We start from the raw sequence: 27025 nt of genomic DNA, 5'->3' as shown, positions 1-27025 counted from the left end.
CTTTCCATTTACGACGCTTAAAGGGTGACGGCACAACTAGTCGTGATGTCGCAAGCAGCAGTAATGCTACAATAAACAGTCATATTACCAGCAGCCATGTTGTTCGAACCAGCCGTGATTTTACAAGGAACCGTCAGATTAAAAGAACCGCAAAGTTACCATGAGTGGTGGTGTTAGAGTGAACTGTGATGATAAAGCAGCCTTGATGGTAAAATAAAGCAGCTTTGATTTTACAAAGAAGTGCGATGTTAAAATGAAGCGTCATTATAAAAGCAGCCATGGTTTGTTTTACAAGAAGCCCTGGTGTTGGAAAGCCGTTGTGTTACAGGGGCATCCCGGTGTCCATCTTATAACTGCTTCCAGTTCCAGCAGGAGAAAAACTAGATAAAAAATAAAGCACCAGTATCTGCCAGTACCTTAGCAACAGTGGCATAAATTGAGGGAAAACACAAAACAACGAATATTTACTGATATGTATTGTCTTATAGGATTGGAAGCCTTGGTGAAGTCTATTTGTTTGCTTAGACTAGGTAAGATTTAGGGCTGGAACTGTGCGGAGGGAGGACAAGCGCCAAGAGTGCGTTCGATGCCGCAGTACAGGTAACCGGTATACCTACTGTGGCGGCAGCATGCCTTTTCGTGTTCCCAGATGCGTAAAGTGTGGATGCAGTTGGTAGCACCAAATGATGCGCCATGAAACGCACCTGTTACTTTGGCAATGAAGCGTATCTTAAAACTTAGTGGGATTTCCCAGTTTCATTGCCGCTGGACTGCAGCACAGAAAGCATTTTAGCACTGTTATGGGTGTATAAAGGATGCTTGGCTTGTCCCACACTCTCATCCTGGAAAGTTAAGACGGAATTGTGAATAGGTAGAAATAGCTTTTTTCTCGCGTCAAGTAGACATGAACATAGCTGCGACTGCCAGCATGAATGGCTGCATGTAAACAAACCTTAATTGTCATCACTGACAAACTGACCCAGGTGGTCCAAATTTACGGAGTCCCCCACTACGGCGTGCCTCATAATCAGAAAGTGATTTTGGCATGTAAAACCCCATAACGTTTTTAACTGGCAAACTGACGTCCCAGATATTGCGGTGCGTGCGACGTGGTCAGAATTTAAACGCAGTTTCCAACTATGCGTTGTCTCGTCATAGGAGTACTTTGACGTCACTGTCGCACGCTTTAGAATTCTTACAGCCTAAAAGGTAAGGGCTACGTGATAAACTACCGTCTATATTAAAACATTCTAGGAAGTGGTATTGCACCACTGCCCGTATGCAATACTTCTAGTTCAAGCTATTCAGTTTTTCAAGATGGCAAGCATTCGCAGTGATGAGCGGTGGGTTACGTATATTCTTGAATAATGCACAATTATTGCATCCCAGTAGTAGTAACCTTTGGGGCAGAAGCTTGGTCTGTAACAAAGACACTCGAAAAGCTTCAATGAGCAACAGAACGGAGAATTATAAGCGTAACGTGGAGACCCAGCATGATGACAGTACTGGTTAGAAAGCAAGAAAAGGGTTGGCTGATATTCTACTTGAGATTAAGGGGAACAGCAGCAGCTAAAGGGCCTTGTAATGTCTAAAGAAGATAAGCTAGAGAACTTTAAACAGAAGAATGGGTGCCAATGGGAGGGGAACACAGTGCATGACGGCAGAGGCTTAGGCACAGGGATGGCATTCAGAAATTTCCACGCACAAGATAGTGCAAGATACGGCTCACAGCGAGACGCCTTCGTCGTGCAGTCGATAAAACAGCCTGATCTCATAAAGAGCTACTTAACGATACTGGAGCGAAGAAGAGGCACAACTTCAGCGTGACCACGGTCGTATGCAGTGGAAATACTCAGCTTTGTCAAATATTCAAAAGATAAAAGAAAAGCAGCTTGCGAAGCTCATAGTTAAGTATGGGTTTACAAGAACGGAATACTTTGGTAGGAACAACGTCACAGCAACAGTGACTATCACAACCTTGAAAGCAATTTCAAGATTACGTGCTGCAAGTGTATGACGACGGCACAGAACGCACGTCGATTACGCCCAGAAAAAGGACGTGAAGAATAATCCTAGCGGAAGAGAAATTGACTATGGCGTCATAAAAAATGACAAGGCAATATCTGCGAACATATTGCAAAGAGGACGCGAAAAACAGTTGGTAACTGATATTGTAGCGACAGAGAAGAGGTCGACATCGGCGTTGCCCTGATCCAAGACTTCTTCCTTTTTATGGCGAGTTCACGAGCAGCCCCGCTCGCCGCCCGCTTAGGCCTCCTCTGGCCTGGTTGTCCTGTGCGACGCACGGCGTTTCGCGCCACTGCTTTCCCTCGGTAGACTCAACAGATATAATGATGCGAAGTGATGTCATCACAAACAACGATGGCTGATATAGTTGTGAGGAAGCTTTCTAGAACAGGGAGACTAGAACAAAAGGCACAACTCACCCGTCTGCTGCAGCTCCTGTGTTGGCTAAACTGGGGCGAATTGCTATGACGAAGACATGCATACCTTTTTTAATACACCTGCCGGAGTAGCTTAGTGGCTATGGCGTGCTGCTGTTCTGCGAGAGATCGCGGCTCTAGTGTCCACTATAGGCACTCGCATTTCTATGGGGCCTGTAGGTATACTCGCTCGTGTACGGTGCATTAGACGCAGTCTAAATAACTTCAAGATGTCGAAATTCACCCCCCCCCCTCACCCAATACTCCATCTCTCATGAAGCTTGAGCTGCTTTTAAGGTGTTATAATAGTTTTTGAGTTTACGAGAAGAAAATTTACAAACTAAAAAAAAAAGAATCCGTTGAAGTGCATACGGCAGATATTTCCAAATTCAGAGTGGGAGCTTAGCGCTGCTGTTGAAAAGAAAAGTGGACAATCATTGAATTCTGCCGGTGCTAACATATGGGGAAGTAACGAGAAGTTAACAAAGAAGCTCCAGAACAACTTCAGTACCACGCAATCAGCGAGGGAACGAAAAACGTTAGGCGTAACATTAAGAGACAGGAAGAGAGTGGTGTGGATCAGAGACCAAACATTGATATATCTTACATTCTAGTTGACATTAAGAGAAATAACTGGAGCTAGGCCGACAATGTATCGCGTGGGCATGTAATGAATGGTCTATTATAGTTAGTTAATTCGGGTTTAATGGCGCAAAAGCGACTAAGGCCATGCTGTGCCAACAAAGGATATTAAGAAATCAAATGTTAATGCAGCGAATGCTGCGTAACCTTACAGTCTGTACAAAAAACTGGTTTCTTCTAAAAAGCTCTACAAGTCTGTGAAAGTTACTAGTGGATCATCTCGCACTACTGAGGCGGGGTGTAAAAGTATGTTTAAGGTTCCGTAGATTCTGTAAAAGCTTCCGTCTCTGTGTTTAAGTATGTAGGCATGTCATATAATGTGCATTACTGCAAGTGGTTCATGGCAATTCTCGCAAGTAATCGGGTTTTCGTTTTCAAGTAGAAAATTGTGTGTCAGGTGGGTATGCACAGTTCGAAGTCGACATAGGAACACCCCATAGAAGCGTTGCTGGTGACTGCACGACTTCCACTCGCCAAGCAGGGGCTTTGTTGCTTGTAACTTGTTATTTATGCAAGAGTCCCATTCTAGTTGCCACTTTGATGCCAGGGCCTTACGAATCGCTCGGATACTGTCTTTGTGTGGAGGTGTTGTGTGCTTATGCCTGTGTGCGCTGCCATGAACGCGCACCTATTTGCTGCTTCATTCCCTGGTATCCCAACATGGCTTGCGATCCAGCAGAGTCGTATGGTTCTTCCGTACTTATTACAGGTCACCATGTTTAGCATATCGCCAAGCCAGAATTCAGACGCGGAGTTAAAGTTTATAGCTCTGAGTGCACTTAACGAATTGGTATATATGATAGCATTCATGTGCTTGTCGGTGATAATTTTCTTTTACCGCCGTCCATATCGCGTAAAGTTCGGCGGTAAGGAATTAAAAATTATTTATCCGAATGCTATTTTCCCAATTTTTTATTATGATTTCGACACCTACGTGATCTTGTGTTTTAGAGCCGTCAGTGTAAAATTCCGTGCTTTTTCATATTTTTCTCGAATAGCTCGGAACTCTTGTATTATGTGTTCCTGCGGAATGTCTTTTTTCTTTAGGTGTGTTAGTGTCCAATCACATAGATGTGTCAAATTACACTACGGGGGCAATCTTGGTGGCGTTTCAGCAACCTGCAGGACGTCATGAGGAACATCATAAATCTGACAGTTTTCTCCGTGTTGTAAAATAAATGGCCGAACCATGTTGGGTTTGTTTGTGTAGTGTACCCGTAATTTGCACTTTGTTACGATGTGGTAGCGTATATGCTGGGGTGATAACCGAATTGTCAGTACGTAGAAAAGTGTTAGTAGTGTTAGGCTTCGTAGCGGCAGCGCTACACGGCGCGGAGTGTTCTCAGGGAAGTGCCTTAGCGGAGTCGTGCTTCTGTACCTGCCTCATGTGCATAACTTTTGGCGGTGGCTCTGCTCCAATTTCTAATGCCCGCAGCATGTGTGTGTGATAGAGAAAGTTTCTTGATGGTTGGACATTTAAGCCTTTTGGCTGACTTGCCGGGCCAATTCCAGCGTAACTTCATATAGGATACGGTCTTATACCTCAACAGAGTAACATGGCATGGAACGGGAGAAACGAAATAAGTGCAGGAAGCACTGATTACTAATACGCTTTTATTGCACAAAAGACAACATATACAAGTGCCAGAAAGAGATAGCAATGACATAAGGAAGCACGCATGCAGAATACAAGAGATGCAAGTGAGCGCGCCTTCGCGTAATCGAACTCGACATAAAACCTGTGCGTATAACAAGGACTCATACGTACACTTTTAATGTGCATGGTCATGGTGCATAAACGGAAAATCTTACAGCACGAGCGTGTGCCACTGTGATACAAGAGATACACAATCCTTAAATGCAGCTAGATATGCGAAGTGTTCATTGCGCGTACACCTCCCCATTGCCGTTGATCCGTCGACAAGGATCATACATCGCCGTCATAATCGGGACATCACTGAGTCGACGTGTCACAGTGTACGTACGCTTCAACAGATGTTTGTATTTTGGTATAGCTTTTCAATGGTGTGTTGCATGAACTTGATTATTGCACATTTTTAAGGTGATGACTTGTGCAGCGCATAAACGTAAGCATTGTATGAGGTCGCACGCTGCATACGATGAAAATAAAGTTAAATATAGGTGTCTCATTGAGCTGTATAAACTCTTATCTTGCTTCACTAAAATTGCAACATGAGTGTTGGATCTGCTCTACATGTCGCCTGCAGGGCCTACAAGATTTATGCAATACAATATAATTTCATTCCATCGGATACATACATACTCACTTAGCAGCCAGCTCCTTGTTCCCAACAGTTAAGAAGCTAAACGGATGGCAAGAAATGTACGTGAATGATGGATAACGGTTGCGTAAGAGTAAAGATTGTTTGCAATAATCATTTTGAATACCGTATCATAACTTGCCAATATCCATCGCGTCGTGGTTTCCAATATGGAACCTTTGATTCCGTGTTGCGCCGACCGCGTTTCATGTAGCGTGGGCGAAATGAAAAACGCGCATCTGATGCAATTACTGACTTTATCTAAACAAAAGCTACAAGTGGACAAAATCATTATTCGCCACCACTAGGCTTGCCTCACTGTGGAGGTGTTCCTTCACCTGCGGTAAACTACATCAATTGTACAATGGCTGCAGCTGAGAAGGATATTTTATTCAAGCAGCGTGAGGTAAACACAAAATATTCATGGAGTTGGGCGTTGAACATGGCAAACAGAAAACGACGAATGCGCAGGGCATGTCCGCGAACGTTAGTAGTTTAAGCATGGGGACGCACCCTGAACAGAGGGAAGGCATGAGGAATCACTACGCAGGGGAGACGCAAGAACCTGCGTTGCAACTTTCGCCGTAGTGTTTTCTCGGGACTCCGAAGCCTTTTCAGTGATCGGGCGAGCCTTGATTACGCTGCCCTTCTCGTCAAGACGTCAACGCGGATGCGATCGAGTCTTGGCTCTTGGAATTCTTACGCCGCGAGTGGATCGGAGGTCGGACTGGAGCGGGTTGCGAAATGGTATTAGGGACCTACGTTGTATGGTCTCCTTCCTTTTGCGTGTGTGTGTTTATTGCACGGCAGCTTCTGTTAGCTTGAAACGCGTTTCTATAGAAAACACAGAAGTATCAATACCTGCAGAACGCTAGTGTTCCATAAGATTCACAGAAAGGTAACATCGTCGAAACGAGTCCGGCTTCTAGTTATAACAGACGTACATAGATAGCACAAACAGTTTTTTCTTCACATTACAGAACAAGGGCGCTATAACGTAAAGCTATTCCAAACTTCCCCATTCCTATGTTGAATCAACTCACCGGGGGTGGCGAAAAACTTTTTAGACTACCCACTTCGCCTCTCTATCACGCGATGCCACGAAAATCGCGATATTTGCCCACCTGATACAACTTGTAAACACTGATTAGGCGTAATTAGACCGAACAAAAAAATAATTATTCCTGATTCAACGCCTCTTCGCCCTTAGTCCTCTGCTATTGGGCAAAAGATTTCGGGCTGCACCCACTTCGCCTGTTTGTACGCAACATCACAAAACCGCAAAAATTCACCACGTGAAAGGGACGTGATCGCGTTAAAAATGCAATAATATGCCGAGCAAAACTAAATTTTTTTTCGGAATAGCCGGAGACTCCCCCGTTCCGAATGGAATAAAAGATGGCTGCCTCCGATCACTCAGGCTTTTTTTATTCGCACTTGCCAGAGAGCATGGGATTATTTGCATATAAAAAAGCTTTTACCTGATTGTGTAATGATATCGAGCACTTTCGGCACATTTACAACTCCCTGCGAACTCTTCTTTGCGGAGGGTCTGTTTTAGCGGCATTCTTAACCTTCCGTTGCATGCCGCCGCGATTTTCGACTAGCCACCGCAAGCTAAGTAAGGGAAAGCAGACCAATCGCAGACACTGCCACCATCGTCTTCATCCGGTTAACTATTTTCATTGCGCTGGCTCGGCCATAGGGGAACCCTCTCCACATGAGCATGCTACTCGCCTCTTTGCAGCCAATTATAAAGAAAAACCGTTCAATATAGCCGATGTTATTCGTTTCGAAAGCAAAAAAAATGACTTCCCATAAAATAAGTGACTTCCCAAAGCGCTATTTTGTCTCACCCATGCAAATTGACGAATAACGTTGATAATATTGACACGTGTATATCCGTTCAGTGTGTGCTTCAGTAGTTGACGTTTTTCTCTAGCACTTTCGACAGCGAAGCCCGTGACAACCGTCCGTCAAGTACAAGGCCCAAGAGCAAGTATTGTAGTAGACGCTGCAACACTGAGGAAAAAAAACAAATGTGAGAGGATCTGACGTCACGCTTTTGACGCCGGAAGTGCACCCATGTTGGTGTGCATCTCCCTTTGTGCTTCAAATCAACTCGCCGGAGCAGATAGGCGCGATCTTTAAAGTTGCATTGCTACGAGCCGTCGGATGTGTGTGCTGTCAATGCGGTTCAGGACAAAGCTGTGAAACCTATGTAACAGTTTTACTGAAGCAGACGCGCTACTGTGCTTTTCCGTGGAACGTTGACGAACACGACGAAGACCCGTACCGTGATTACTTCAGTGTGTCTGTTGCTGAATGGGGAAAACACGGGGAAGGTGGGAGGTAGAAATTCAAGGAGGTGCGCAACACGAGAAAAATATAGGGAAAGTCGGAGTCAACGTTAACAAGCGAACTTATCTTTTTCAATGTGACATATGCTTTCCTCGGCACAGTATATACAGGTACGGCTCTTCTGAAAGGGAGAAGGGGATCAGGCGGGTGGGCGAGGCAACGAACGAGAGTGTGTTAGCAGCGAGGGTGTAGAGTCGAACAGAAAGGTGTGGTATTTAACCCCGGCGAAGGAATGAGAATAACGTTGTGTGTCAGCTGGTCGACGTGTCAATGTACGTTCCTTTCTTCGTGGAAGGGGCCTAGATGGCGAGGAGGGGGGTATTATTTGTTCTGTTGAAGCTGAATGAACTAACGCCTCTCTGAAAAAGAGTATAAAGGTAGGGACAGAAATTGACGCTCGAGAAAAAATATGTATAAATAAACATGAAACAAGAGCAAAAAAATTAGAAGAAAAGCTAAGCAACCTGATTAGAAATAAAAAGGTTAGGGGCTGTTGTCTATAATGTGAAATTTAGCATATCAAATAGATTCTAAAGCTCCCTTTGAAACGTTTATACCTATGTTTATGAGTGAAGCATAATTCTCGGTATTTTCTGTCTGACGCAGAACGGAAATTTTCTGCAGGATGTAGCACTTATAAATTCATGAGAGTTATGATTTGGTTGATTGAAATGCTCGGCGACGGCTTTGGCAATGTTGTTAGCTGTGTCTGCGCGATGTCCTCTTAACCCGACGTTCATTGACTGTTCCATTTCGCCGATATATTGTTTCTTATACGGAAGGAACATTCAAGCACATAAATTACATCGGAACTAGTGAAAGTGTAGATAGTTTTCACTTCGGATATTGACACGTGTACTTATCTTTATCGCGCAACCACGTTTCGCCGCTTAACAACTGTAATCGCAGAGCGAGGGACGCGCCTGCATGTATCCGACGTTTCTGGAAAGTTATCGACGCTTCTATCCGCGTGTTTGTTGTCGCCGAACCTTGTGTTATCAGATTTCATCGCGTGACACGAATGGTGTAGAACTTTGTGGAAGACACGCGGGTCCCATCAGTTAATCTGGAACATTCGACGACTGATCTATAAAAGCCGACGCGCTTGACCCGCTGATCAGATTTTCGACGATCGCCGAGCGTGTTCGCCGCTTTCGTTGTGCTATAAGTGTAGCCTGTTTTGTGGGCACAGGTTCGCCCAATAAAAGCTAGTTTTGTATTCCACCGTACTGCTTCTTTCGTCACCGTCACTACCACGCGACAACTGGTGGAGGTGCTTGTGCGTTCATGTACCGAACGCCCCCGCAAAGCCGCGATCCAAGCCCAAAGCCCGAGGACAAAACTAACATCGCCGAAGACCAGCGTGCTAGCCGCAGACTGCAAGGACTGCCCCCTGAGCACGGACTTCTACCTGAGTCGACAAAGAAGATCGTGGTCGAAACAACCCCAATGGCTGCCCCAGCGTCCCCCGTTATCCTACAACAACCTCGGGACCCACCGACCTTCCATGGAGCAGCGACTGAAGACCCAGAATCCTGGTTGGAGACCTACGAACGAATCGCGACTTTTAACAACTGGGACTCCGACGACAAGCTGCGGCATGTATACTTTGCCTTAGAAGATGCCGCCAGAACGTGGTTTGAGAACCGCGAGTCGACCTTGACGACATGGGACCTCTTCCGTACCGGCTTCCTGCGCACCTTTACGAGCGTCGTGCGCAAGGAAAGGGCCGAAGCCATGCTGGACGCCCGAGTGCAGCTACCTAACGAGAACGTCGCCATCTTCACGGAAGAAATGAAACGTCTGTTCCGCCATGCCGACCCGGATATGCCTGAGGACAAGAAAGTCCGCCTTCTCATGCGTGGTGTGAAGGAAGAACTTTTCGGCGCAATGATACGAAGCCCACCGAAGACCGTAGAAGAGTTCCTTCGCGAGGCCACCAGCATCGAGAAGACACTCGAAATGCGGAACCGGCAATTCAACCGCCGTACAAGCTCTACCCACTACGCCGGAGTTCAGTCACTCGCCGCCGACGACCTACGCGAGACTATCCGAGCTGTCGTGCGGGAGGAGCTACAAAAGCTGTTCCCATCATCACAGCGTCAAGTGGCTTCGATTGCCGACGCCGTGCGTGAGGAGCTCCAACAACAACTTGGAGTAGCCCCTGAATCGCCGCAGCGTGAGCCGCAAGCGATGACCTACGCCGCCGTCGCACGCCGTCAAGGACCCCCTCCGCGACCGCGGAAGGGCCCTGTCACGCCACAGTTTCGTCGTCCGCCGCCGCCGCCGCCAGCACGACCACCCGTCGCCCAGCGCACCTACGCGAGGAAGACGGACATCTGGCGTGCTCCTGACCACCGCCCGCTCTGCTACCACTGCGGAGAAGCGGGTCACGTCTACCGACGATGTCCGTACCGGGAGATGGGACTGCGAGGTTTCGCCGTCAACGCGCCGCGTCCACAGCTTGGCGAGCGCCCACGTGACATCGCCGATTACCTCGCCGCTACTCAGTGGAGCCCTCGACGGCCGTCGCGTTCGCCATCACCAGGCCGCTACCTGTCGCCGCAGCGCCGACCATACACTGGCCCAGCCCGGGGCCGGTCAGCGAGCCCATACCCGGAAAACTAAAAGCAGCAACCGATGGAGGTGCGGTTGCTGTTCGTCGAACTGACGAAGATCCTCCGCCGCCGACGAAGACGACGAAGAAACCATCTCGACGACCTAATGACGACACGCCGCCGTCCCGACGAAGTCTGGAAGCCAAAACTACACCGACGAAAGACGACTTGACGACGCGATGTTCCCACTTCATTTCAACACGACGCAGCCGTGATCCAACGCCAAGACCTAACTGCAATGCCAGACAAAGAACAACCGACCTCGAGGTGCTTCTCGACGGCCACAAAGTCACTGCCTTAGTCGACACAGGGGCCGATTACTCCGTAATGAGTGGACACATCGCCGCCCAGTTGAAGAAAGTGAAGACCGCATGGGAAGGCCCTCAGATTCGCACCGCTGGAGGACACCTCATCACGCCGACTGGGATCTGCACGGCAAGAATAACCATTCATGACCGGACTTACCCTGCCACCTTCGTTATCCTCCAACAGTGTTCACGAGACGTCATTCTCGGTATGGACTTCCTGGACCAACACGGCGCAATCATCAACCTCAAGTCGAAGTCAGTAACGCTGTCGGAAGATAAAGCAATGCCGCCGGAGAGCCCTCGTAGTCACCACGCCTTGAGTGTGCTTGAAGATCAAGTGAGCATCCCGCCTCGCTGCAGCATTGTTATTTCGGTCAGCACCGAAACACCCGCTGACGTAGAAGGCGTCATCGAAGGCGACCAACGTCTACTGCTAGACCGTGAAATTTGCGTCGCAAGAGGGATCGCCCGACTGCATGGAGGGAAAACAGAAGTGTTGCTGACAAACTTCAGCCAGGAGTTCAAGCACATCAACAAGGGCACGACGATCGCGTACATCGAGGAAATTCTGGAAACAAGTAATGCGTTTGTCCTATCGGATTCCGCCGCATCTACCCCGACGACCATGGTTCCCGAACCAGACTACGACATTAATCCAAATCTCCCTATGATTAAGCAACAGCAGCTGAGAAGTCTGCTACGACGATACAAAGGCTGCTTTTCGACGTCATCGAGGATTCGACAAACACCAGTCGCCAAGCATCGCATAATCACCAAGGAATGCGCTCGACCACTCCGTCAGAGCCCTTACCGAGTTTCGGCGCGAGAACGTGAAGCTATAAGAGAACAAGTCGACGAAATGCTGCGCGACGACATCATCCAGCCATCGAAAAGCCCATGGGCATCCCCTGTTGTTCTGGTAAAGAAAAAGGACGGAACCCTACGTTTCTGCGTCGATTATCGGCGTCTGAACAAGATCACGAAGAAGGACGTATACCCCCTCCCACGGATAGACGACGCATTGGATCGGCTCTGCAACGCTAAAGACTTCTCGTCCATGGATCTCAAGTCTGGCTATTGGCAAATAGAAGTCGACGAAAGAGATCGCGAAAAGACCGCCTTCATCACCCCAGACGGCCTCTACGAGTTCAAGGTTATGCCATTCGGACTGTGCTCGGCGCCTGCAACGTTCCAGCGCGTGATGGACACGGTTTTAGCAGGATTGAAGTGGCAGACCTGTCTCGTATACTTGGATGACGTCGTCGTCTTCGCTGAAAATTTCGACGTTCACCTTAGGCGGCTGGCAACAGTACTAGAGGCCATCAGGACATCAGGACTTACTCTGAAGCCGGAAAAGTGCCGCTTCGCTTACGAGGAGCTTCTATTTTTAGGCCACGTCATCAGCAAATCTGGAGTCCGCCCCGACCCGCAGAAGACAGCGGCCATAGCAAAGTTCCCGCAGCCCATCGACAAGAAGGCAGTGCGTAGATTTCTTGGCATGTGTGCCTACTACAGGCGATTTGTCAAGAACTTTTCGCGCATCGCTGAGCCGCTGACGCAGCTAACTAAATGTGACGTCGAGTTCAAGTGGGAAACGCCGCAGGCCGAGGCATTTCAAGAACTCAAACGACGCATGCAGTCGCCGCCCGTACTTGCGCACTTCGACGAGAACGCCGATACCGAAATCCACACTGACGCCAGTAGCCTAGGCCTCGGCGCCGTCCTGGTCCAGAGAAAAGATGGACATGAACACGTGATAGCTTACGCTAGCCGGTCGTTGTCAAAAGCGGAAGGCAATTATTCTACAACCGAAAAGGAATGCCTCGCCATCGTTTGGGCTACAGCGAAATTTCGCCCTTACCTATATGGCAGGCCATTCAAAGTCGTCAGCGACCATCACGCCTTGTGCTGGCTAGCGAATTTAAAGGATCCCTCAGGACGGCTGGCACGGTGGAGCCTCAGACTACAAGAATACGACATCACTGTAACATACAAGTCCGGACGAAAACACTCAGACGCCGATTGCCTATCACGCGCCCCCATTGACCCGCCGCCGCAAGATGACGAGGATGACGACGCCTTCCTTGGTATAATAAGCGCGGAAGACTTCGCCGAACAACAACGAGCGGACCCGGAACTTAAAGGCCTCGTCGATTATTTGGAAGGGCACACTGACGTTGTCCCCAGGGCATTTAAGCGCGGATTATCTTCCTTCACGCTTCAAGACAGTCTACTCGTGAAGAAGAACTTCTCACCAGTCCGCGCCAATTACCTTCTTGTTGTCCCGTCAGGACTTCGTCCAGAAGTATTGCACGCCCTACACGACGATCCGACCGCTGGACACCTCGGTTTTTCCCGGACGCTATCGAGGATTCAAGAAAAGTATTATTGGCCGCGCCTGACCGCCGACGTCGCCCGTTATGTCAGAACATTCCGAGACTGTCAGCGACGCAAGACACCGCCGACAAGGCCAGCCGGATTACTACAGCCAATCGAGCCTCCTTGCCGACCATTCCAGCAGATCGGGACGGACTTGCTGGGACCCTTTCCGACGTCAACAACCGGAAATAAGTGGATCGTCGTGGCGACAGACTACCTCACCCGCTTCGATGAAACTAAAGCACTGCCGAAAGGTAGCGCAGCCGAAGTGGCGAAATTCTTTGTCGAAGACATCCTGCTTCGACATGGCGCCCCAGAAGTCCTCATCACCGACAGAGGAACGGCCTTTACAGCGGAGCTTACCGAAGCCATTCTGAAATACAGTCATACAAGGCACAGGAGGACCACGGCCTACCACCCGCAGACGAATGGCCTTACGGAGCGGCTGAATAAGACCCTCGCCGATATGCTAGCGATGTACGTCGACGTCGAACACAAGACCTGGGATGCCGTCCTGCCGTACGTAACATTCGCTTACAACACGGCGGTGCAAGAAACAACACAGATCACGCCGTTCAAGTTGGTTTACGGCAGGAACCCGACGACGACGCTCGACGCCATGCTGCCCCACTTCACTGACGAAGAGAATGTTGACGTCGCTAGCTATCTCCAGCGCGCCGAAGAAGCCCGACAGCTCGCCCGCCTACGGATCAAGACCCAGCAGCGTACCGACAGCCGACACTACAACCTCCGAAGACGCTTCGTCGAGTACCAGCCCGGCGACCGTGTTTGGGTATGGACCCCGATACGCCGGCGAGGACTCAGTGAAAAGCTGCTGCGACGCTATTTCGGACCCTACAAGGTCATCCGACGTATTGGCGCACTAGACTATGAGGTCGTGCCAGACGGCATTTCGCACTCACAGCGGCGCCGCGCACGATCTGAAGTGGTCCACGTGGTGCGCCTTAAACCATTTTACGGACGCTGATGAACTTCCTTAGTTTGTTGTTTTCTTTGCTACGAGTGCTTTTCTTTGTTACTTTCGTTTGTTTGCAGCATCGGGTCGATGCTTTTTAAGAGGGGGGTAATGACACGTTTACTTATCTTTATTGCGCAACCACGTTTCGCCGCTTAACAACTGTAATCGCAGAGCGAGGGACGCGCCTGCATGTATCCGACGTTTCTGGAAAGTTATCGACGCTTCTATCCGCGTGTTTGTTGTCGCCGAACCTTGTGTTATCAGATTTCATCGCGTGACACGAATGGTGTAGAACTTTGTGGAAGACACGCGGGTCCCATCAGTTAATCTGGAACATTCGACGACTGATCTATAAAAGCCGACGCGCTTGACCCGCTGATCAGATTTTCGACGATCGCCGAGCGTGTTCGCAGCTTTCGTTGTGCTATAAGTGTAGCCTGTTTTGTGGGCACAGGTTCGCCCAATAAAAGCTAGTTTTGTATTCCACCGTACTGCTTCTTTCGTCACCGTCACTACCACGTGACAATATATAGCTATTAGCGGTCGGCGTTCTCGACGTTTTTCTGACGGATAAACCGGATCTCATGCTCGCAACTAAATTCATTCCGGGAATTAGTGATACAGAGCCTTAAGTACTGAAATGAAGTTTGCCTGTACAAATATATTGGTGGCGTGCGACAAATTTGTATTAATAGCAAAAGGTAATATACCACTGAGAAATGCGGCTTTGGATGCATATTTTAAGACCTGAAACGCAGTGGCACTCTTGTAACATTGACGAGCTTCGGGTACCTCTCAAGAATAAAATATTTTGCCTTGGGATTCGTTTTGGTGCACGGTGGATAATGACACCAAAATGATGTCGGAGTAAGCCATGATTTACAAAATTATTGCATAAACTGACACAGTGCCAGAAAAGACTGCATCAAGTGTTCAAACGAATGCACTGTTAAGAAATGTAAGTACACTGAAAACAGTTACTGGTGACGTAAAACTTGCAACCGAACGTGCCAAGTACGCTTTTATTTGATATTTTGTTCTGGGTGTGACAAAATCAAAAATGGCTTTACAAAATTGACAAAAAATAGAAATGGCACTGTTTATATTCCAACTGTAGTTATAGATAACCTTATCATTACGGAGCCAGCGAAAAATGAGTGTTTTATCACATATTTTAAATCAGTATTTTCACCCCCACAAGCAAACACTATACTCGACAGCCCTACTCTGTCCGAAGTACCAGTCATGCTAGAACTTTTCATTGATGGTCATGGGATCGAAGTGTTGCTGATGATATTAGATGCATCAAAGCTATTGACACCTGAAATCTTGTGCAGTCGATATCCCCTTATTTAAAGGATAGCTTTAGAAATCCCTAAACCATGGGTACATTCTTTTTGATTAAAAAAAAAAGCTTCCACCCTGCCTATTCCGAAATTAGGCCCTAGGAATACATTATCAACTACCGTCCACTATCTCTAACATGTGTTTGTTTTAAGATCTTAGAACATCTTTCATAATCATTCATTATGCAGTATAGCAATAGCATTGACTACTAAACTAGAGTTAACACGGCTATCGGCGATAATGTTGCGGCGTTTCACAATTAACATAGTGTTTTCAAGACTGGATGATTTTGCTTTTCCATTAACAATCTTACAAGAGTAATTCATAATGCAAAAAGAGGTGAGGCGTGCAGACAGGACACAAGAGTAGCGAAGTGGACAACACGAACGTCACTTTTCTACTCTTGTGTCCTGTCTGCACGCCTCACCTCTTTTTTTTACATTATGAATCCTTACCAACTAGCTCAGCTTTCTGTCGTTCTAAGTTACAAGAGTAATTTGTTTTTTTTAACAAACCTTTCGAATACCTCACGCCTTATCAATATGAAATTTGTCTAGTTACTATTCTGATCTACTGGCTGTCTCTTAGATTGCCGGCCGCGTACGTGCATCAGAGACAGCAGAATTTCGTTGAGGAGTCACGGTCAGGTACTATTAATGTTTCATCAGGAGTAGCACGAGCTATTTTATGTAAATCAACGGCATCACTACTCAGGTAACCTAATGTATAAATATATCTGAAGAGTGTAGAACCTCATATAGAAAACTAGGCAATAATGATGATTGCATATTCTACAAAATGCCTTAGACGCCGCATATTATTATGGATAAAATGGGGTATGTAAATAAGATTTAAAAAAAACAGCGTGTATGAAGCCTTCCTGCAAAGTTTAACAAATGAAGTCGTGTTATTGAATATAAAGGAGCGCAATCTGGAGCTCGGACGAACAAAGACAACCCAACAAGCGCTGTTCATGTTATAGAGTCTCTAGCTCTGTATTACAGACAGCTATTGAATACAAATACCTATGAATCTAATTGGCAGTCAATGTCTTGGATAGGGCGTGTTGATTATATAGCCCCAAGGGCTTCGAAATCACTAGGATCTTTGCGGTGAAACGCACGTAAATTTGCGCAGTACACTCGCGAACTGTTCTACAAATTAGAGGTACGACTGGTATCGGAATAGGCGTCAGCACTATGTGACCGTCCACTTGCCCTCGATAAAGATAGACATGAAAAATTCAATACTCAAAACTCCTAGTCATAAGTCAAGTGAGACCATGCTTGATAGAGTTAGCTTGCTTGACTTGACGTAAATTGTAGAGCACCACATCCGAATGCACGGGAGATTAAAATGTGTATTAGACCTTTTTTATTTTCTGGAATGAGTATCGATAAAACTAAGTGTGTAGTGTCACCTGGTATCTGAGTTCTGCTAACACTCACTCTTTTCAGCCTGACTGTTGATAAAATTGCTTTCAGATACACCTTATAAAATTCTTCCGGGATGAGGATGTCTCCATTGGTGATCTTTCCATTAATTTTTTACATTTTATAATAATACTACCAGTGCTCAAAGATTCTGAGACCAGTTTAAGGTCATGGTACGGGAATGTATTGAATGTCGTGCGCTGGTTATTGTTACAAAGAAAACGAAAACGCATGAATTTCTCGGGCGACTTTGCAGGTAAAAAGACAACTGAAGCGCACGAAAAAAAAAAGCATTTTTCATCCTGAATTGCAACAAAATATCATTTTCCTTAGTTCTCAGCTAAAGAAGCATACGTTAATTAACAAATAGCATTATTTTTATAAACATATACAGAAGCTAATATCAGAGTGTCCCGAGAAATTCGAGAGTTTGGTTTCCCCAAAGTCAAGGAGCCATGATCACTTCGAAACCAGTGGACTCATGGTCAATGAAGCACAAGCAGTATCTAATGTCTTCGATAAACATTTTTAGTCCTATTTACTAGCGACCAGATTATCTTTCTAAAATTTGAAGCCTCACTGCCGAATTTGCAGGACGTTATCATTAGTGAGCACGGTACTTAAGTATGCTGCTTAACCTCTATGTTAAGAAATCACCTGGACCCGGCAACATACCTAAGACCTCACTAAAATATGCACAATGGACATCTTAATATTTGTTTGTTATATTTACAAGGTTCGTATCTGAGAGTGAAATTCCGACAGACTGGGGTACTGCCGGAGAGAAACCGCTTCGCAAAAGTGGAGACAAGTGATTGATCAAGAACTAGCGACCAATCTAACATCGGCTGTTTTTAAATTACTGGAATACATAATTCGCAATCACATATGAAACTTCTTGAAGTCTAACACATTTTCGTTTACTAAATATTAGCATGAATTCCGGAGAGGCTACTCCACTTGTACACAGCTAGTAGAAACTGTACATAATTTTGCCTGTTTAGTTAATTATAGAACACGGATTGACAGAGTATCTTTGGGTTTCTTGAAGGCTTCCCTCAGACTCGATCGCAAGAAGTTGATTTAAGAATTAGACACAATAAGTTATCACAAACAATGAGTAATGTGGATTTCAGCCTACTTTTAAACCGAGAAGAATCCGTTCTTTTTGGTGATCATTGCTCTGATATGTTTGCAGTTCACTCTAACGTCCGTCAGGACTCTGTTCTTGGGCCTCTCCTGTTGTTAATATATATTAATTACGCTGTCCCTAAAATTCCTGTGAAAATTATACTTCACGCTGATGATTGCGTCAGCTATACAGAAGTAAGAAGTGTCTTAGATCAACTGCTTCTGAATAGCGCGTTGCAAGAAGTTTCTACGTGGTGTGAATCATGCTGAATATTTATTAATTTAGAAAAAGGTGTACTAATGAAGGGCACTCACTAATAGAGTGTCTTACCATTTGATTAGAATACTTATGGTGTGACACTTACAGAAGAAACAGAACATAAATGTCTAGACCTTTGAGGCACTGGCACATTTACCTGGAATCACATTATTCGTTTCATAACATGTAATGCTTTTTGTACATTGTTTTTCTTAAGACAGACATTGAGATTGTCCGCTCCATCTGTCCGCCTCCTAGCTTGCAAATGTATTGTTGCCTACATTGGATTTGGGATCATTCAAGAAGACTAACAAGGGTTTAAAGGCGGGTTCCTCGTTAAATATATAACAATTACTGACGCGCATAAGTGACACATCTCTGAATCAAAGCTGTACTGCCGACAATAACTGAGCGAAATCATTCTGCACAACTTATTTGCGTGCACCAATTAATTAAAAGACACTACAGAACTGAACTCACACAGTTACTTCTATTTTCCTGTGGGATGCGACCCGACAACGACGACGACTCCTTATTGCGTCTGTAATAACTGCTTTAAGTACTGATTCTTTTCACGCACTATTACCCCTTGGAATAATCTCAGTAACAATAAAGTGTTGCGACCGTCACTGACGTTGTTCGTGCAACATATTACCTAGTGTGTGGAACTTCATTTTGTCAGTTTATTGTTATATGGCATATTACAGCCAAAGGTGTATATCCCTAACCTTCTGTACTTTTTTCGGCTTCCGTCAACAGAAAAAATCATCATGTGGGCCGATCCTGGTGATAGTGCAGAAAGGGGCGAAGGTCCGTGCCACATACGCCTGTGGGCTCGGGATCCTGTAACACGCCCTGGAACTATTCTCGTCACACGTGGGACCCAAAGAGATCCCAGGCACAGGGCTAAGAACAGATCTTGTTGAAAAAAAGTTTCGTACAAATTTTGCAAAGAGGGCTTTAAAAATTCTCTCCGCCAACCACGCAAGCGCGCTAGTGCCACTGCTCGTGTTTTCGTCGTCGTCGTCGTCTTCCACAGGTGATTCCGTTACCACTCATCATTCCAGCGTTCAATTCTCTCCGGTCGTCTTAATCAGAAGGCCGCGTATACGGGGTATGAGCCATTAGTTAAGGGGACCCATTGATTGACGGGTTGTGAGCCATTCAACTGCTGCGTTATCGAGGGGGCGAAAACGTATATTTCGTACACCCGAAGAACAGCATGCATACGAGGAGAGTCTGAGGGAGAAGCAACGAGAATGTCAACGGCGCCGGCACAAAACGACCACCGACAAATAACGTTCCCGCGATGCTGAACAAAAACGACAATCGCGAGCCAGGGCTTCTCCTGACTAGCAACTGCGCCAGACTCGCAACGCAATACGGCGGCAGAAATACGGGATGGAGCGACTGAACGACTTCAAAGGTGTGGACGCCAAGTTCCGAGGAGACTTTCTGGAGAAACATTTCGGATTTAGTTGCAGAGTGCGCGACCGTCTGTAGTTCGAGAGCCGACAGTCTCAATCGAACATCAAACACTGTCATTACTAAATCATCAAACACGTCAACTCCCATCATCAGACACTTCAAACAAATGGCAACCATTTCACTCTGCGAAGATGTAATGGCAGTGAAAGAACTTTGCTTTTCGTTTGAGACGTTTGACCGTCGTCAGCTTTCGCTGCCATTCCATCTTCAAAGAGTGTAATGGTCGTACTTTTTTTATTTTTGCTGTTTGAGATTTTGCTCATTTGTTGTATTCCTGATACTGCAGGGTTTCAACCCACGCCTTTACTTTATTTTTTTTTTGTTTACGCTTTGCTTGCTTTGGCAAACTGCTTAGTTCTTTTCTCCCCCTGCTATATTCCTGATATCGGGGTCGGAGTATCAATAAATAAAAATTAAAAAATAATTATAAGATAGCCGTCCAGTATGTCCTAGTTAAGACAAGTATTGGGAAAGAAAGTGAGCACGCCACATTTAAAGGAAATATTTAACTGGTAACCGCTCCAACATAGAAGGCTAAGCAAAAAAATAAAATGTTTGTACAGTACTTGTGCCTCAGAAATCGGCATCCGATGAGCACAGCACATTTTTCCTTGTTATTTTATTTCTCTACGACTTTATCGCTAACAAAAGAATGACAATTCAAATTTAGGACAGTCACCTTTGCTGGCCCAATTTTCCCGTGAACAATACGGCAGTTAAGTCAGTTATCTTAAGAAGTGGCGATGACCACTGCTCAAGAATTGTTTTTACTTCTTTACATGGCCCGCATGTTCTCCTGTAATGCGATGCCAAGTGTACGAACTTCTTCCAGTGGCTTCACAGTTGTGCCATCTTCTAGTCGTTTGTTCGACTTCGGTTTTCCTTATTTAGCGATAAAACGCGTGTTGCCTTTTTGCGCGAGAATTTGCCACCGTGAAATGATTTCTTTATTTTTTCAGCTTCTTTAACCCTGCGTTTATGGTATTTTTTTTTTACGCAAGATGTACTGAACAAGTGTATTATTTGCGTTTCTCCTTATTCGTGCGCTCTATGTGCGCCTCGAAGCCACAGTAAACCTTTCAGTATGTTATCACCACGTGTCATGTTTACCTACTTTAACGTCCTACGTTTGTAAACGCCCCACTTTATTGCCAATAGGCCCTGTGGGAAGACCACAAATAATAAATGAATAATGATTTACACTTCCTTTAGCCCTGTCTCTTAAGGCAGTTTTGTAGTGAAACTGTATTGAATAAAACACAAGAATAGAAGTTAATATACATAATTCTATAGCTTTTAGCCGTCTAAAGCGAAGTCGGGCTTGCATGCTGGCATGTGTCCAGCGTACCATGCTAATTTGCATAATATTATAAGTCTAAAATAAGGAGCGAAAGCCCTTGGGACCCACCGGGTTACACGAAGTTGCCCGTTATTGCGTGCGTGCGAAACGCTGTTCCCTTATCTCGATTCCAGCGATTTCCACAGCAACGCTGGTGTTGAAATGCAGCACTCGAGAGTCGTTCCGAAGAGAGAAGAGCATGTTGTCTTTTTTATTCGTTTCGCGGTGTTTGAAGGCCGGCCTCTGATCAATATGGTTTTGCGACGCAGTCACCTCCGTAAAAAAATTAATGAATTAGCACACCGTATGCTAAAGTCTCCGCTTGCATACGGCGTATCACGCTCTGTGCTTGGATTAATCTGTGGACACCGCCAGCATAACCCGCGAACCGAGCTGTAAACAGTGTGAATGCAAGACCCCGGAACTGCTCACTCACTTCAATCTTTCTCTATACGCAAAATGAGGAAAAAGAGGGGCGATGGCACAAAAAAAAAGCCCAGGATGCGAAGCATACTAGCCTTTATTTTAGTTGTTGAACCACTGTTTAGCTTGGTGAACTGCTGTTGCTTGGCTATATTTGGTTCGGCTAGACGAAGAAACAACTCATGCATTACTCTGCTTCGCCTTGGACGCCCCGCATTGGACGCGGTGAGCGTCGAGCAACGCAGCGTTCGGTGCGACAACGAAATGTGCGCCTGAGCAAGCGACGCACGCCTGAGCCTTAGAAACAGCTCGTTTCTAAGGCAACACCGCATTCACTAGAGGCGCTTTTGTACCGCTTTGAAGCATCGTACTCGTGGCTCAGTGGTAGCGTCTCCGTCTCACACTCCGGAGACCCTGGTTCGATTCCCACCCAGCCCATCTTGCAAGAGTTGAGCCAAAGCTACTTCTCCTCTGTCGTGACGTCGCGGTGTCACGTGGTATTCAAGGCGACACCGCCGCGCCTGAGGAGCTGGGTTGAGCCCTCGTAATATGCTTCGCATAAAAGAAAAAGAAAAACTTTGCACTAGTATGCAGAAACAAATGCTGCAACCTCACCCAATGGACGATGGAGCCACAGCGTGTAATGGTGCTGTTCGACGCCTGTTGCTACATTCATCATTCGTGTTGTAAGCGCAGCATAGACAAGGCATAAATTGAAGTCGCAAACACTGCAAGCGTCTGTCGTGTCTGCGTCTTCACTTTACGTTTCATTGATGAAGCGCTGGCAACACAAATCAAGAAGCAGCAGCAGCGTCAGTTCTCGGATCATTGTGTTCGTTGAATCGTGCATTTTAGCGCAAAAAAAGGGTGCAAAAAGGCACTAAATATCGCTTTAAACCTGCTGCGGACGACGACGGCATTTCTCCTGTACCAGCAGTTGGACTGAGCTTAATGAGTTAAACATGACTGCGAACCCTTAGGAGCCAAAGCATTCAAGCAAGCAATGCTATGAGAGAGCACGTTGTGGTTTTTCTACAAGATTGCCGTAATTCTACGCTTCGTGCTTAACTGCGTACAAACCTTTAGTACATACTAGCTAGTTCTATCCCCCCCCCCAAAAAAAACGAAGAAAGAGCTCACTATAGACGCTAAGGTAAGTAATTAGGTTGCACTTATGTTTCCGCCTCAGTAATAAAAGGGCAGTAGTCAAATGAGCACTTTGCGTGCTTTCGCATCTGTTGGCTTATCTGTTGGAACCTGTTCCATCTGTTGCAATACTGATAGTCTGAAAGAACTCGCTCAATATATCTGGAAAGAAACAACAGAGTAGACAGAAGCGATGTGCTTACATTAAACGGCTAAACTGTTTGCACTTCTCACCTAACGAGGTAGTCGAATTATCGTTTTTTCACGCTGTTACCATTATGAAAGCTTAACAACTTGCCCACCTTCCTACTTTAGTCATAAATAGATTTTGCAGGCAAAATCATAAGGACTGTGCGCTTATGAGCTCAAAGCATGAAGCGTTTGATGCCATCAAAAGCATATAACGACGATGGCGTAGACGAAAAATGGGCAAAGCGGGAAATCGTTCGGCTGTTGTCTTAACGCAGTTGGTATGTTTTGCATGTTCTCAGAAATTTGGGGGAGAATTGACAAAGCTTCTCACCATAAAATGTTCTTTGCCACGGGCCAGTATCTTTGGGTAACATGTCCAGTGCCACGATTGACCGGAATTCTTTTACGAACAGTTCTACTGTAAGCACGTTTGGTCAGTAAGGGCTTATGGCTTTTGTAAAATAAACCGTACACTTGGCGGAGCGCGATGTTGTTGGCGCTTACATTAAGCGCTTAATAACCTAGATTGCGGCTCTGGTTCACGTTAGCAACCGTGCAAATTGCTGAAGACGTCTTCTCATTAGAGATATCTTTGTTAGGTAGACTGGAAACCCGATTCCCTCGACAGGCTCCCACATGCTTTCACACAGGGTCTCCCTACTGTCTTACTAAATGTGTATACTTATGGCGTGATGCTAACTATGTCTCCTAACCATATGAAACATCAGTACGGGGCGCTGCGATTTTTACGCCATCGTATCTGTACAATTGTAGCCTTTTTAGTGTTGCCACAATAAGAATCTTTAGGCTGATCCTAAAAAAAGATGCCTGGATAATATTCCTCCACAAGTGCACCACCCAAAGAAAGCCTTCCACGTGTTCGTAGCAAATGGCGTATTCAACAGGCGGCCTGCCGGACCAATGTAGCTTAAGCTCTTCGATGGATGATAATTGGATAGGTAAAATTCTATTCTTAGTGGCTTTCCCTGGCCATAAATTGTTACTCAATTATTTTCTACTATAGATGATAGCAGGTAATGCACAATTAACTCATTGGGGTTTATTGCCTCAGAAAATTTACACTGCTGACACTATTGGGTTATTCAAGAAAAATATTTTAAAAAAAATGCCATGCAGTGCACTCGAGAGTAGCGCCAGAACCACGATGAATACAGTGAACGTTTTCGCGGGTAATGGTGAAACCTTACATTGATAGCGACGCTATCGCACTACCACGAACATTGAAGATTAGGAGTTCTTGTGATGCACATTTCGGCAGGAAGTCCAGAGCGCTCACCCTTCATCGCCACGTAATGCGGCTAGGATGCGAACGGTGCACTGCCTCTTGGCGTGTTCGCGCCTTTACTTTAGGAGCACGGTTGCCATTTTTTCAAAGTGCTCTTACAGCTTGCTACGCAAAGAACGAAATTACTTTTTGCCTAATCAAACATTACATAAAGAACGAAGCAAAATGAGGCTACGGTTGACATGCACTACAAAACCTACTATCTTTGTGCTCCTCAGCACTTAAACCTGCGGCGTCAGTGCAGTAGCGCAGTTTACGTGAAACTTAATTCTGGCGCTTCAAGCCGGGCTCTCGAAGCGTTGGTGGAGTGCTTTTTGAACACATGCCGGAAGGGGCACCTTTCAGGACTCACCTTGTCCGTCAGCTCAGAAGTTCCTAGCGTCCGCTAGATGAGGCGGCGACTGCAGCCATCGAGCGGTCCCGAGGCTCTGACAGCGGAGGAGCGCTGCGGAAGAACGGATCCCGAATGTGGGGAGGAGGCGCATGGGAGGAGGTCGGCAGACGGGAAGAAGCGAAGGGAGTGGCCGTGCAAAAACAGAACAAGAAGACTGTAGCGGAGAGTATGGCTAGGACCACCATTTTGTTTCCTCTCTTGTCCATTGTCGCTGATACACGCTGCATTCGATTCAACCTAACCAATTTTGTTTAGAGTAGACACGAAGTACGAGTATGCTCATTGAGCAGAATACTTCAGTCTACTATGAAGGTAACTCTGGTTATGAACTAACGACTGTGTGGGCATCCTTAATTAAAGGCCCGGTTTGAAGAAAGAAATGCGCACCCCAAAAAAGAAAGAAAAGAATAAGTTGCGAGGAAAAGTGCAGTCTCTGCTACAGTTGAACGTTTAAACAACCACCGTAAATAGGCAATGATAACTCGAATAAAACTGCGCAAAAAAGCTTCTTTCTGTCTGCTCCTCTGCTTCGACATCGCACCTGTGATATCGATCAGATCTCTCTTCGGGCCGCGACCAACAGGTGGACGTAAACAACAAAATGAGCGTGCTGGTTTTACGTCCCCATTAGCCGCGTTTTGTGGTATTATTCATCCATTTTCGATCATCTAATTAGGAACATTGTTCCCTCAGTGGGAGCGGTTTGCATTTCGGCTATCCGGCTCCATATCTCCCAGCGCGCATCTCCTTTCAACTCATTGAGGCAGGCAATCACGGATACGAGCACAAAGATGGCGACGCCTCTGTTCCAACTTGCCCTCTCCCTCCGCTGTACGGTGTGGCAATACCACGGCGCCCTGGCGTATACCGTGACGGCCGATCGATCGCCGCCGGCCGGGATGGTGGGCGGGGCATGCCGGGAAGGCTCCGCCACGGGACGACGCGCCGTTGCCGTCGGTGTCTGCGCCACCTGGAGGGCGGTGAGCGCGAAAAGGTTAAAAGTCAGTGAAGGGGTGGCGGCCGAGGAAGCGGAGGGAAGGGCGACTAGAGCTGAAAGAGGAAGCCTCCGAGGGGATTAGGGTGGGTGTATCCCCTGGGATTCTCGGCCACGGACCCCCGTCGCGGCGTTGTGTCTCATTGACCGGTTCTCACCGGGCCGCCCTCATATGCAAAAGTTGGCAGAATTCACAGTAGGCTGTATAAACAGCCGCATATCACGATGATGACGAGGTCACTGCCGCGATTGCTTGCAAGCGCATTACAGCGTTCTTCTATACTTAGGACACCACAGATGGGTCTTCGGAAATTCTAGAATCTTTGCTGATCGAAAAGACCACTCTATGCGTGTCATTAAGACAACGCTGTGATTTAGCCTGATGTGGGCTGCCTGTTAGTTTTCTTTAACGGCACTGCTACACCTGATTTGCTATAATAGGTATTCGGTCATCGTATGCTACACGCACGCACTTGATATTTCCAAATCGGTTCAGCGCGTTCGCTGTTCACGTAAATGTGAAATGCCGTGCAGACTTCAGCCTTGCAGCCTGTGCAAATATTGGCGTGTGTATAACGTTACTTGCGGCTACAATTATACTAAACAAAGTTGTTCTAAACGCCTGCCAGCGAAATCAGGGAGAACTTCTTCCGGGCGTCGAACCACGGAAGAAAAATATACTTATGGCAACATGTTTGAAGCTGTTTTCTTACGGAATTCATCGTTCATACCCTACAGGAGACAGGTTTCTTTTTGTTTTTGTGCCGTAAGATGACGCTTCAATTTACATCATCTTGCTTCAATTACGGCTTCAGGTGCTTAAGGACTTTTAAATTGAATCTGTAAAGGAGAGTTAAACAACAATTTTCCTGCGGTGAAAGCCGGCATGCACGATGTCGCAGTCAATATGAAATGCAAATGCAACGGAACGTATGCCCAAGCATCAAATTTTTGTTGAAACGTAATGACCAATGATTATAAAATCAGTTTCATTGTGTACACTTATTTCCAACAGACAGCGACTAATATGCGAGCTTTTTGACCAGTAATCTGCATTTTCCTTTTATGACACCACGTTATATGGGATCCAAGTTCAAGAGCAACTGGAGTTTGTAGGGCTGAAGCGTCAGAGTTGATGTGATGCTGCTTTGCCACAGTCTGCATGGGAGCAGTCACCAAAAACAGCCGGCCATGACTGCGCTCGCATAGAGTATCTGCGGTTTTCTATGCGTCAGAGCACGGCCGTGAGCAAGCAAACATGCCCCATATACTGCCGAAGTGTGCAACAAGAATCCACTTGTACAGCTTAGCTGTCTTTGATCGATCAGTTGTCTGATTGGCCTCCACCAGCGAAGAATTTTTTTAACTGCCTACTCGACGCGCATATAGAATGCACATACATTACAGGAATAATTTTAGAGCGCAGCTCTTTGGCGTCCGTTCCTGGGTTTCGCGTCGTCGTCGGCGTTGTCGTCGGCCTCGTAACCAGCTCCGCCCCCCTTTCATCCCCCCAGCGCTAGCAGCGACCGACTGATACCGCTGGATGCTGCTGACGCCGCT

General features: G+C 46.4%; 1 protein-coding gene across 1 annotated transcript in view; it reads right to left on the bottom strand.

The window, feature by feature from the left end:
* The window catches only part of LOC135912854 (uncharacterized), a 132485-nt gene extending 107950 nt beyond the window's left edge, over positions 1-24535 (bottom strand). Inside the window, exon 1 of the mRNA XM_065445430.1 lies at positions 24430-24535. The gene's annotated coding sequence lies outside the window, so the exon portion shown is untranslated. The remainder of the gene's footprint in view (positions 1-24429) is intronic.
* Positions 24536-27025: the final 2490 nt, after the last annotated feature.

The sequence above is a fragment of the Dermacentor albipictus genome, chromosome 1, assembly GCF_038994185.2.
Source record: "Dermacentor albipictus isolate Rhodes 1998 colony chromosome 1, USDA_Dalb.pri_finalv2, whole genome shotgun sequence".
Classification (NCBI taxonomy): Eukaryota; Metazoa; Arthropoda; class Arachnida; order Ixodida; family Ixodidae; genus Dermacentor; species Dermacentor albipictus.
The sequence above is the reverse complement of the archived record's forward strand: the minus strand, read 5'-3'. Positions and strand labels throughout refer to the sequence as shown.